We start from the raw sequence: 13,929 nt of genomic DNA on the forward strand, positions 1-13,929 counted from the left end.
GACGCGATACTAACAACCGAAATGCATATTTGCCTAATGTGAAGACTGATGCCCAAAGAAGGAGAAAATATGTTATGGTGATGAGCTGCGTCCTGTAAATGGAACAGTGGCTAACTGGAGAGTTGCTGGGACAGACTAACTAACGCTATGCTCATCTGTCATGAGCAAACTTTATAAGTAGAAGGATTTTTATGAAAATCACAGTTAATATTACATTTAAAATGAGTGACCTGGCTGTGAACTAAATGGTTCTGTCACTTTATTTTCAAAACTGCCAACCTGCCTGCACATCCCTTGAAAGATAGTTAAAGACCACCTGTTAACCAAGTCCAGAGACTGAGAAACACTGCTCTGGCCTCAGCTACTCAAAGTGTGGTCCAGGGACCATGAGGTCAGCATCACCTGAGAGCTGGCTAGAAATGCAGAACCTTGGATCCTGACCCAGACCTGTGGAATCAGAATCTACATTTTAATAAGGTCCTCACAGCATTCAAATGCACATTAAAATATGAGAAGCTATTCTAGACCTCTCTTTCTAAGATGGATGTCAGGAGAGTGTATTTACCCTCTTAATAAAGAACTGCAGCATCTCAGCCTTTAAGGATGTCAATCCACACCAACTGAATTGGCATTTGAAGAGGAGCAGAATATGCCATCACCCGGAAATGTGCCACTTTGGCCATGTGGATCATTTTGAGGTGAAAGCTCTGGGCTCAGCACACTCAGGAAGAGTTTTGTACCTCCCCATCAACTGCCTAAAAAAATTGACATAGACTTTCCCTGCCCCCCAAGAGAACTATCACCAGAGATAACTTTTTACATCACAATGACTTATCTGCATGACATAGAAAAGTTTATCAACATTTGCTCTTCCCATCTTCCTGTCAATTGTCTTCCTCCCCTTAGAAGCTACAGAACATTACCCCTTTCTCCTTATCTCAGGAGGTCTATCAGCCTCAATTACCTGACTGCCGCAGAGTCTCATATTTTTATGAGGCTCCTGTGTGTACAGAATTTGTTTTTCTCTTGTTAATCTGTCTTATGTCAATTAATTATTAGATCATCCAAAGAACCTAGAAGGAAAAAATAAAAATGTTTTTCGCCCCTATGCAATCCCTCATGGACCCAATAATCATCTCTTCATTTCTGGCTGGTACATACTGTGGGATGAGGGGGATGCAGGGGTGGCTCTTGGTCAAGGTTTCACCAGGGAAAGGATGCACTTGGAGACCCATAGCCAAAGTTGACTGGGCCAAGGTTGGGCCAAATTCTGATGCAGTTCTCATCTTTTGGTCCAGTGTTATGAAAAGGAGCAATTTGAAGTGATTTGGCGGATGATGTTGCATGGTCACGGGGGCTTGGAGGGAGCAGTTATTTTTTCCTCTTTTGTTCAGGCAGCAGCTGTGGCTCCCTATAAATGATATCCCAAATGTGTTGTATGCCAGGGATTTAGAAATTGATGATTCACAGGTTTTGTGAGTTGGCGCTTTTCTAGCTGGACAGTGGTCTCAGAAATGCATGTAGTTATAGCCTGAGGGTTGAAAACTAGCATCTTCAGCGCCTCTCAGTTACTTTCTAACCAACCAGCTCCTTCTTGCTCCAGGAAATGTGATACCACTGGACAGGCCAAGCCCCTGCTTTCACAGCTTCCTCCCATCTGCCTCTTTCCTTAGATTGTCCTCACCACGTTCCTAGCTTTTGCAGCTCATTCTAACAGCAGCTTCCTCTAGGAAGCCTTTGATGACTTTCTGCAACTGGATCATGTCTCTCCTTCCTAGAAAGTCTTTGTAATCTAGTGGTTCTCAACCTTGGCTACAAATTGGAGTCATCTGGGAAGCATCAAGAACTCTCATTGTTCAGGCCAAACCCCAGACCAATGAGGTCAGAATCACCGGGCTTGAGATTCAGGCATCAGTAGACTATAAATCTCTCCCAGTCAGTCCAGGGTGAAGCTAGGGTGGAGAAGCAATACCATAATCCTTTTTCCTTTAAAGTTCCTTTTTTAATTTTAATTTTATTTTCTTTAAGTAGGCTTCACACCCAATCCAGAGCCCAATGAGGGCTTGAAATCAGAACTCTGAGATCAAGACCTGAGCTGAGATCAAGAGTTGGATGCTTAATTGACTGAGCCACTCAGGCACTCTGCTTTAAGGTTCTTCTTAAACCTCATTCTACTATGATCACACAAGAAACCACTGTTTTCACTCTATTCCTGTGCCCAGATTATAAGCTCCCAGGAATCAGGGGCAGACTTTTCTCATCTCTGTATCCCTCGATAGCATCTAGCATGTAGCTCAGTGAACTTGCACACTGTTTCTCCTGCCAGTCATTCACCCTGCTGTGGGGCCCTTGGGTGATCACTGACCCTGATCAGAGATGGTATGGTTCCTGTGGTTCCTGTGGCCATCATCATTTCCATTTCTGGATTCAAGGATTGGAGGTAGGGGAAGTCAGATATGTGTGTGCTGAGCTATGCCAAGACTTCTGGTATTCCAGGGCCTTTATCTGTTAAGCAAAGAATTATATTCTTCTAAAAAATGATTGTGCTTAAAGGTATAGATGACTAGACTTCTTTTTGTCTGTTCAGGAACTGTTCACTCGAATGATCTTTGCAGCATAATAAATTACTGCGAAATCTAGTGGCTTAAAACCACAGTAAACATTTACTATCTCACATAGCCTCTGTGGACCAGGAATCTGAGAGTGGCTTGTATCATGGTACCTTATTTCCCTTCAGAGTGATCCAAGAGAGCAAGGCATAAGGTGAAATGTCTTCTTTAATTATGTACTATTATCTCCACAATATCATATTGGCTACCCAGGTCAGTGTGGGTGGGGACAACACATAGGACTTCTTGCTTTTTCTTTAGGCAGGAGCTGTCATTTAAATGATTCTGCTTGATCCTATATCAGATGAGCATATGATGTAGGCTGGCCAAATGGATAACTGTGTCCTTTGGGTGAATATTATTGGTGTAAAAGTGGGCATGTGTAGACACAAATTAGGCCAACCACTGTCATTCCTAGGATTTTGCTAGAGCATTTGAGAAAAAGATGTCCTCCTGGTTTGGAGATTATTGGCTGTAGGAGTAATTGGAAGTTCAGAGCTGCTGGTGGACATCTTTGCAGCTGTCGGGCCTGGTGAGAACAAGGCAAAAGTGGAGAAGAGCAGAATGAGGGGAGGGAAGGGGGGAGAGAGAGAGAGAGAGAGAGAGGGAGAGAGAAAGCATGTTGATGGCCTGATTTGTCTGATTTGTGCCCTGATATTCAGGTAACTTCCACTCCTGGGCTTCTAAGTCACGTAAGTGAAGACATTTTTTCTAAAGCTAGATTGACCTAGACTGTGGCCTTTTGGTATCAAATCCATTCTGACTAATTCAGGGCCTGGAAGTCTGGGGCCTTCCCACTTGCTCTGATTCACTCTGTCCTGTGTGTGGTCACTCTCTCGTCTCTGGTCTCTCCATTGCTTTTTTTTTTTTTTTTTTAATATTTTATTTATTTTGAGAGAGAGAGAGAGACAAAGACAGTGTGAGCTGGGGAGGGGCAGAGAGAGAGGGAGACACAGGATCTGAAGTAGGCTCCAGGCTCTAAATTGTCAGCACAGAGCCCGAAGCAGGGCTCAAACCCACAAATGGTGACATCATGACCTGAGCCAAAGTTGGATGCTTAACCGACTGAGCCACTCAGGTGCTTCTGGGTTCTCCACTGGAAACCCCAGGAACTTGAGGTGTATCTGTGTAGTCTCCTGTCCCAAGTGCTGGGGCATCAACGGTTCTTAGTACATATTTACAGACTTGTGCTAATTCTTTCCGCAGTCTGGTATATGGGATGTAATCATGATCCTTGAGGCTCCACAGATCTGGATTCAAAACTCCCATCTGCCATTAATCAACTGTATGATCTTAGGCCAAGGGCTTAACATCTTTCTCTCCCAGGTCCCTGCACATAAAGCGGGGCTTGAAATGTGATGTTCCCAGGACTCTCATGAGGATGAAATGAAATATCACATATGGAAAAGTGAGGCCCATATCAAAGGGTCATTTTTTCTTTTTTCCTTCTAATTGTAGTGCCAGGTACAATACAGCCCTGCCTAGCCAGGATTTAATTCAGTTCAGTTCTGTTAAATTAGCATATCCTGAATGCTTGCATCTGCAAGATGATGAGTGGACAATGGGGTTTCAGGGAAAGTGACCTGGTAATTTTGCTTAACTGAAGGCCGAGTTTCACAATATGATTGCATTGCCTTAGGCCGCATTATGAAGTAGAGGGTATTTGAATCTGATCTCTCGCACTAAATCCTTGCTGAGGCACTCCTCTCCCACTGAACAGGGGTGGGGAGCATTGCAGAGGATGCTGGCATGCAGAGAAGCTGACCCCTGTGGTGCGGTTCAGATGGTCTATTCCCCTCCTTTACCTACAGGCTGGCTTGTTGGAGCTCCCCTCTCCTCCCCATTCATCGAGAAAACTAATCAGTCTGTGTGATGAGGTGAGCCAAGATGTCTCTGAATTGATGTGCTTTTTGGACTCTATCATTGCTCATCTGTTCCATCTTTATTTATCCCATTAATGATGCTGACATTGGCAATTCCTAACCTTGATTATCAGCAGTACATTGTAAGGGTTTAATAAATGTTTGTCAAACTGAATGAATGACAGGTTGATGGACAATATTTGGGAGATATATGGAAACTTCCACAGGTAAGCTTCTTACCCCTTGCAACCTCCCCCACACCTAGTCTAACAGCTGCCCTGCTCTGAATAACAAAAGCCTGAAAGCTTCTTTGCTAATCTCACAAGTACTTTAAGATTTTGCTTCAGGGGCATCCTATGAACATTAGTTATCCTTGAACCATGGTACAGATGGAGAAGGGGTAGGAGACCAGACTGAGTAAATCAGAATACAGCATTCAATGTGTATTTTAGAAACAAATCCCTAAAGTGCTCCTTTCAAAAACACTTGAATTCAGCAAATAATCTACCTGTTTCCTTAATTTTGTGTGAGCATTCCTCTTACAACTTTGTCCTTCTGTTCCAGTCAAGAGGGGATGGAGAGGGAGGGGAGGGAGATCAAATGAGGAAAGAAAAATCTCAGCTCAGGGCAGGCCTTCAGAATGGGCAGTCTGGAGCTCTCTGGTATGAGCTGAAACTACGCTTCAAAGGCAGAATTTCTCCTTCCCAGAAGCCTCAATTCTGCTCTTACGGTCTTTCAGTGGATTCAGTCAGGCACACCCAGATTATCTAGCATAATCTCCTTTACTTGTAGTCAACCAATTATGGATGTTAATTACACCTACAAGATACACGTGCATAGCAACACCTAGATTAGTGCTTGACTGAATAACTGGGGATTATATTTTAGCCAAGTTGACAAGTGAAATTGGCGATTACAACTGAGGAGAGGTAGAACAGTTGTATAAGGCCAAAAACACAGTAACAGTAGAAATAAACATTTTTTTTCTGCATGTAACCCTTGTCCCATGGGGATGCCAGATCTCCCTGTAAGGGATTCTCCAAGGTTTATTTCATAGGTGCATACTCTTTCCATCCACTGGAGTTAGCCCTCCTCAGTTCTCTGTTCTGTTCCCTCTTTTTTCGTGTCAGTGGTTTGAATGAAAATAATCTCTGTTGCGTTTTTGAAGAAAAATATGCTTATCCATCCAGAGATTCTGGCATGGTCCTTTTGTGGGGAGGGCATACTGGAATTTCTTTGCAGAAGTTAGAGAAATGTGAGGAAGTTCACGTGGCATTTGAAAAACTCTTCGGTAAAACTGTGATGCACACCTCATCTCTCCAAATATGCATCTCTAGGCTAGACCTTTTCCTTAAACTTCAGATCCATGTAAACAACATCTGGACATTTCCATGCAGCTCTCCATAAGAACCTCATGTTCAAAATGTCCAGAGCTGAATCTGTTGGCTTTTCCCCAAATCTGTTCCTCTTCCCAATACCCTCAATGAATGGAACCATCAACCTGCCATCATGTAAGCCTTAAACTTGGTGTCATTCTGGGCTCCTCCAGCTTTCTCACTTTCCACGTCCAGTCAGTTATCAATATTGCAGATTCTAGCTCTGAAACTTATCTAGAACCTGTCCTCTAGTCTCCATTCTTCCTGATTCTGCCTCATTTAAGTTTCTCTCCTGGGCTATTATGCCTTCTCCAGGTTTACTTGTAATCCATCTCCTAACAATCTATGTAATTATCTTTCTTGTTTAAAATATTTTCATAGCTCCCCGTTCTCATAGGATCATGGCTCAGAATCCTCAGTTTGATCGAGAGCTCCAGAATTATCTCTTATTTTCCCATTCCTACCTGCAAACACAACCTATATGATAGCCATGTGGAATAACTTATATAAAGTTCTTCTAAAGTGCCAGGCTGCTTCACACCCCATTGTCTCTGCCCATGATGTTCCCCTTAACTGGCAGGCTCTTCCCATGTTCTTGTGATCAGTCTTACCTCCTGCCTCACAGACCAGCACCAATCATATCTGCTTGGTCAAACCCTCTCATCTTTCAAGATCTCACGTGTAACTTCTTCTTTAAAGCCTTTCTTGACCATGCCCCCTCCTACACCCCCATCTTGAAGCCAGAGTCACTTTCAGAACTGGATATGGTATCATAAAGATAAAAAATAATGTGGATAAACCAAAGGCTTTCTCGATTCAGCCCTCGATTGCACTCCTCTCTTGGTTATCAGTCTGTTGTGAATCATTCCAGATTGTTTTTCACTAATAATTTACCTTGGAAATATTTCCATGTGAGTGCATGCATATGGACCCATTCTACACAGAGTGTAATTGCTGCAGAGAATTACCTAGGATGAGAGTATTGTAGTTCTTTTCTGCTATTGATGGATGTTCTCCTCCCCAAGATTTTGCGATAACAGTGCCAAGATGAATATCATTTTGTCTGCTTCCTTATGCATAAATGCTAAGAATTTGTTTTCTACACAGATGCCTGAAGATAGAAGTCAGGATAGAAGTTATATGTATTTGATTCTACATATTCTTTCTATATGTTTATGCCTGGTTCTATGTTTTCATTTCTCATCCATTGGTAAGAATTCTTTGTGTATTTTGAACAATAATCCTTAGTCTGATATACACATAGACACGTGTACACACAGGAGGATGCGTGTGTGTGTGTGTGTGTGTGTTTCTCCAAGTTTGTTTTAAAATTTTGCTTATTGTCTTTGTCATAAGAAATTTCATGTTTTTATGTAGTCCAATTTATCACTCTTTGTTTTGGGTTTATGTCTTTCTCAGGAAAACTGTTCATATGCCAAGGTTATTTACATATTCTTTTTAAATTTTTTGTTATGCTATAGTTGTTTTTTAACATTTAGGTGTTTAAATGACTTGAAATTTAGTTTTTTATATGTTTCAGGGTATTACCTGATTTTTTTCTTTTCCCAAACTGAAAGTCAATTGGTCTGCATTACTTATTGTGTAATAACCCATTTATTCTCAGCCCAAATTAAAATGCCATTTTTTGGTAACTAAATTTCTAACTCTATTCATGAATCTGCTTCTATACTTTGTAGTAGATTGTCTTGATCTCTTTTCTTATTTCTAGGGCAGTACCACACAGTTTTGACTACTGTAGCTTTATCGCATGTATTGGTATCTTACAAGGAATCTATTGGTTTTTAGCAACCTCTCTTCTCCTACTGGATGTTTGATGGATGGGACTGAGTCATATTTGTCTTTGAATTTTAAGGACATTTTACGTAGTTTGCATCTCTGTGTGACGAATGGTACAAATGAATAAACCCAGAAGCTATTGGCACTATTGATGCTACACTTTATATTCTCAAGGTCTCAAAGATCATGGTGAAAAATAACAAATTTTTTAGTTTTTATTCCACTTCCTATTGTAGTTCAGCACTTCAGGGAGTTATTTCATAGGATGCTTCTTATTATTTGTTTTTGAATAAATAGTTCATCTGTAGTGTGCAAACCCCAAAGGTACAAAAGTGATACATTAAGTCTCCCCTCAGTTCTTAAAAGGCAATTATACTACCAATTTCTTTTTTAACATTCTTAAATGGCAGCATACCATCCACTCTGTTCTGCACCTTGCTATTTTTATTTAATAACACATCCTAGAGATCATTCCATATCAGTACATGTGATGCTGTCTCATGAGATGGCTGTGGTGCGTTTTATTTAACCGGTATAACAATTCAGTGATTTCAATAAATACCTTTGTAGGTATAATATTCTCAAATATCTAGAATAAAAGTTCTGCACATGAAATTGGGGGGTCAAAGGGTATTTGAATTTTCAGCTTTGATTTATATCATTAAATTGCTCCCCAAGAAGCCTCTAGAAACTTTATGAATGAAGACCTTAATGGCACTTGCCATCGGGCTTCTGACTTGCTCAGGCATGTACTGAGTACCAGCGGGACACTACAGAGGGTCTAGCTGGGAGCCTGACGGTGAGTGGAACTGTATGTGTGCCTGCGTGCATGTGTGTGTGTGTGTGTGTGTGTGTGATGTACACATGGTAAGAAGCTCAAAGAAAAACCATAAATCAATTAATTAATTAGAGTCCTGTTTAAAATCTCTAATGAGTGCAAGTGTTAGTGGTTTGAATAAAGCTCCTTTGCCTTTATTGTTCATTAGGAACTGGCAGTAAAGAATAGGTTTGAATTTCACAGTCTTCACACTGCTAATCAAAGCACAGAGATCTTAAGATCAGAAATTATTACCCCTCACAACAGGAGCATAAAGGGACTTTGGTTTTATGAATTGCTAACTGGGACACTGGCTAGCCTCTCTTTGGGTCTTGGGCTGATTCAGAGGGAAAGAGGCTGGTAATCACATCTTGAAACTGGAACACTGTTTTACAGATCAGGTGGGGCGCAATTTCCTCAAACTCACAGTGTTTTACTTACCTGGAGTCAGGGGGATGAGTGGCCTGACCCAGATTAAACAGCCCCTTAATTCTTCTTGTTGGCAATGGTTCATGGTGGTCGGCTGGAAAGGGTTTTTTTTTTTGTTTTTTTTGTTTTTTCTAAGCATGAAGAAGGATTTCCTGTGGGCAGAAGGCTGTTTTTGCTGTGCTCTGTTAGCAAGCTGGTGCTGGGTTTAGATCGCGTGCCTTCCCCTCCCCACTCCTTCTGATTTCCATCTCATATGTCGTTTTTCTCTCCATTCCTGCCCCCAATAATGTTGGTCTGTTTTGAAAGGACCTTCTCTTTCCCTTGGTGTGTCTTTCTCTATGTGAAGCAGCAAAACACCAGGTTATCATCTCTTCCTTTCACAAGATGCAGGCAGAAATCAGATGAATTCTTATCTTCTGACTTTCCTTTTTTTTTCTCCCCCATTTTTGAGGCTCTTCATGATCATGTGTGAGTGAAAGTGTGAAAGGAGGAGGCTGTTCCACTCTGCCTGACTTAGCTCTCCCTTTTCTGGGTGGCATGCCCTCCCAGCCCTCCAGCATTCTCTTCTTTCCTTCAGTGGTTTGTGTGCCAGCCCCTATGGCTTTTCCTGGGCCACAGGACCCTTGCATCTCCCTTGCATTACCTTTCAGTGACTACTTCACCTGGAATTTCAAGTATACAGGCTTAGAACTGCCAATTAGCATGAGCAGAGAAAATGTCTTCATCTATCTATCATCTATCATCTATCTAATTTAGAGAGGGAGGGAGGGAGGGAGGAAGAGTGAGAGGGAGAGAGAGAGAACACTAGAGAATGAGCATGTGAGTGGAAGGGAGGGAGGGAGGGGGAATGAGAGGGAGAGAGAGAGAACACTAGAGAGTGAGCATGTGAGTGGGAGAGGGGCAGAGGAAAAGAGAGAGAATCTCAAGCAGCCTCCACATTCAGTGCACAGCCTGTCATAAGACTCAATCCCATGACCCTGCGATCATGACCTGAGCCAAAAGCAAGAGTCAGAAGCTCAACTGACTGAGCCACTCAGGTGCCCAAAAATGTCTTTAAATAAAACATTGGCCAACACAATCATACATTATAACAAAAGTTTATTAGGATTAGGTCAAATAGAAAACTTCATGCTTTGCCATTTGCCATATTTACCTGGAATGACCAGATTATACTTAGCTGAGTATGAAACAATTTGTGCCCCTGGATCCTACTGTTTGGAAAGTAAGAAAATCAATGTACATAGCAGTGTGCCTGACACCACCATGGTTAATAGCCTAACAACTGGTTAGCAAAGCGTATGTTATTTCCGAGCTTTGGGCCTGAGGAAGACATCATTCTCTACCTCCTTCAGAAGCAGACCCATCATAGCCTGGGCACCTAAGACCAGAGCCTGCTTTTCTGGAATCTGGTACTAACATCTGTAATTCAAGAGAAGCTAGGCTTGAGGTATCTTTATGGCTTAAAAGGCACAGGTCATGCAGCTGAATTAAAAGCTATTATATCGGTCTCTCTGTCAGGGCCAAGAGCCATGTCTCGTAACGGAGTCCCCAGGCAGCGCACCTGAGTCTTCAGTGTGGTCGACGCATCATGGGCTCTGCTCCTCTAGCTTCTGCTCTTGCTACTCAGCTGGGGGTGTTGGGATCGGAGGACAGGTCGGGGCTGTCTCCTGCCACGTGGAGAACAACCTGTGCTGTGGACCCTCATTACCCGGCATACAGAAGGGACCTGCCACGGGGCCGAGATGTGACTCAGATGCAAGCGAGCATGGGAAGGCTTGTTCTTGGTAAAATATAGGATGGGGGAAAAAGAAAACTGCTCTCCTTGGAAGGGGTCCTAGCAAGCTGGAAAGCAGAGCTACATTTAGTGCAGGCTATGCCCAGCTGGAAGTAACCCCTTCATTCATTCCATGGGGGAAGCAGCTTGACAAGAATGCCCATGGGAACAGTGGGTTGCCACATGGCATGGCTTCTGTGAGGCCATCAGCAGTGGTATTGGTCCCCTGTCTGGGCTTTGCAAATAGTCCTGAAGGCATTAAGGGCATGTAGGAGTCTAGGTCTTTATGATATACAAATGATCAGGTACTAAATAACTGGGCATTCCTTTCAGCTTAGGAGCCACATGTTTATGCTCAGAAACTTTTTTCCTTATTTTTAAACTCTCCCTAATGAAGGGAATGAAATCCAAAATAGGGGTGAAGGGTGTGGAGAGCTGCATACCAGAAGGAAACACCCTCAGACACAAGCACATCCGTTCCTCCCTTAGAGCAGCGAGACTCCTGACCTCGCTTCTCTGCCCTTCCCACCCCACCCAAGTCACTAATAAAATTGGCTGCTGTCAAAACTTAAATTCAATTGCATGATATAGAGGGGTGATAATAAATTCTCATTTCTTTAGGCACCAGAGGATACTTGTGACAAGATTTTGATTCTCTCCAATTTATGCTCCTCCTGTATTTTCCAGCCTCTCTTCCCTATGCTGCCTCCCCAGCTTGGCTTGTACGTCTCAATGAGCCTTGCCTTACTTGTGATTATGTCTGCACTGTCCACCATTAATTCAGCGGGGACTGACCCGGAGTCTGCTCAAGCTTGAGTTCATAGCCTCCTAGGCCGAGGTCCCCCTCGTAAATGTTGTCTTTGCTTGGAGTCTGTGGTGAAGCTTTCTGGTCCAGATCCAGCCCTGCAGGAGGACTGCGGGGCGAGGTGGCTTGCTCCTGGTAACTCATGGCCAGTTCGTCCTGATTCACAATGCATTCTACATCTTCCTCTTTTAGCTGCTCCTGGATTTGGGCAAGAGAGAGAGAAGTCACTTCATGATGAAGAAAACAATAGCAGTCCTACAGTGTAAGAAAGGAGGGTGTTTGCTTTCCTTTCTTAATAGCCCTGTCTTGCCTTGGCTGCGGTTTCTGCTGCAGGCCGCTGTTGCCTTTCCGTGTCCGTGGGCATAGGGGAGCATTTCCCATGGAAGACTGGTACCATAACACAGCCATACGGGATCTCCAGGCCTAAGGTGAGACTTGGTAGAGAGCGTGTGCTAACCAAGTGCCTCCTTGGGTTAAGGGAGTTAAAATAAAATTCAGTGGATTTCTTGAACTGGTACCTAACTAGGTTGAGAGGAGTTTCTCAACCTTAGGAGAATCTTGGCACCTCTGAGTACGGAATGATTCTCAGTGCTGGTTTTGGAATATTCCTGCCTATCACAAAATTCTCAAAATTCAGTTTGTTATATTTTATTTGAAAAGTGTGTCTTCACAGCATGTTTCTTGGGATGAGTGTCACAAAGCTAAATATGGTGGGAAGTCATCATAGTAGATAATGGCAGACTCTAACTAGATCTGGCCAACGTAGTTTTTCCTCAGATAGAGCTTTCCTTGAAGGAAAGAATTAGGATCTCAACTCTTCTTTCATTGGCTTGGGGAATACCATACAAAATTACTCATAGAATGAGCCCTGGCTAGGTGACCAAGGTCAGTGGTTTCCAACGTTAGGCTGTACCAGAATCACTTGAAAGGCTCAAGGAAGCACAGATGCTGGGCCCAAAGCTCAGAGCTCTGGGGGGAGGGGGGGCAGGGACTGATAATTTGGATTTCTAGCAAGTTCCCAAATGATCCTGAGGCTGCTGGTCTGGGGCCACGCTTTGAGAACCACTGCCTTAAGCCATTGGGTCCTGCGCACATCTGAGATGCATTTTTCTCTGTTTATGCAAGGGGGTGGCCAGCTGGACAACTTCCAAGGCGCCACAAACTCCAAGTCTTTGCTCCTCTCCAATCCTTGACGCTGGTTTGTTTGTAACGATTCTAATTGCTTTTCAGCATTTTTTATTCCACTCCCTTGAGCTATAAAGCACAGGCCCAATATTCAAAATTCAAAACCTCAAAACACAGCAGTTTGTGAGGACACATTACTTCCCCTTTTGTTTTCTAAATTCATTTTATGGTTAAAAATATTGATAACAATAAAAAAATTGCATTCTTAAAAGAAGAATGAGCCCACATCAGCAACATCTGAAAGGAAAAGAGAAATGCTTCTTGGTGCAGCGAATTTTAAAACGCTTCCTTCCTAAAACGGTATTACTCCTGGGAAGTAATAGCCCTGAGGTTTCTGGGCTCATCAGTATTCACCAAGCCCTGCCCACTTGGGGCAGTTACTCACCCCATAGGCCTGAGGACTGGTGAGCAGCCGGGAAATGGGCCCGCACCATTCAGGTAACGTGGTGGTCAGTGGAGGACCAGAGTGGGTTAAAATTGGTTTCAGGTATCTGCAAGGCCTGTTAAGGAATACTTGCCAAAAGGAAGTTAGAACGTAGCTTCTCACACAGCACATACCTTTGCATGCAGTGAAAGAGACAGTTATGTTCACCTTTAAGTCCCCTACTCCCTCATTTAGGAGGCAATTTGGCCTGTAAAAATTGCTGTTTATAATCTTTCTTCCACACACTTTTCCAGCCCTCCTGGAGGCCTTTAATCATGAAGAAATGGGGGCCGGGCCATCCAACATCAGAGAGAGGGGTGAATGTTCCTCTTCTCCTTCCTCCCACCCCCTAGGGACCAATGTCTCATCTGCTTAGAAAATGTATTCTTAAGAATTATCTTAAAACAATAGCATAAAAGATTGTGTTTTCTTAAAACTGCACACATAGCTTAAATCACCAGTAATTTTCACAAAGAAGCAAGAGGTATTTCATAAAATGTTCAGTCATTTTAGAACTGGGTAGTGAACATTGATTGTTTTCCAAAATACTTTATTTTCACTATTCAACACAGGCACTTTATACTTCATACATCAATGCGCCTCTATACAAAATTATGTAAATAAGCTGGTGCCAGGTTTGTTCTATTGTCTAGCACCTGTCTTTCTTATCTCTTCATCCCAAAGTGCTCTAACAAGTTAAAAGAAAACCCTGTTCGTCTAAAGCAGTTATGTTTCTCTCCAATCTAGCAATAGTGAAACCCCTAGAGGCTGCCTCAGGTTGCCTTATTATTTCTTTTTTTTGCTCAAAGGAAAGTAGTGGAATTATTTCACCATTCCATCAGACACAACTT

At 42.8% G+C, this 13,929-nt stretch overlaps 1 long non-coding RNA gene across 1 annotated transcript; it reads right to left on the reverse strand.

Moving 5' to 3' along the window:
* Positions 1 to 9,971: 9,971 nt before the first annotated feature.
* On the reverse strand, positions 9,972 to 13,387 carry LOC120221747. The gene is made up of 2 exons (XR_005525885.1): positions 13,040 to 13,387; positions 9,972 to 11,667 (listed from the first exon to the last, which is right to left on the reverse strand). It is a non-coding gene; the product is annotated as an uncharacterized LOC120221747 (long non-coding RNA).
* Positions 13,388 to 13,929: the final 542 nt, after the last annotated feature.

The sequence above is a fragment of the Hyaena hyaena genome, unplaced genomic scaffold, assembly GCF_003009895.1.
Source record: "Hyaena hyaena isolate Hyena2069 unplaced genomic scaffold, ASM300989v1 scaffold_806, whole genome shotgun sequence".
In the NCBI taxonomy this organism is placed as follows: domain Eukaryota; kingdom Metazoa; phylum Chordata; class Mammalia; order Carnivora; family Hyaenidae; genus Hyaena; species Hyaena hyaena.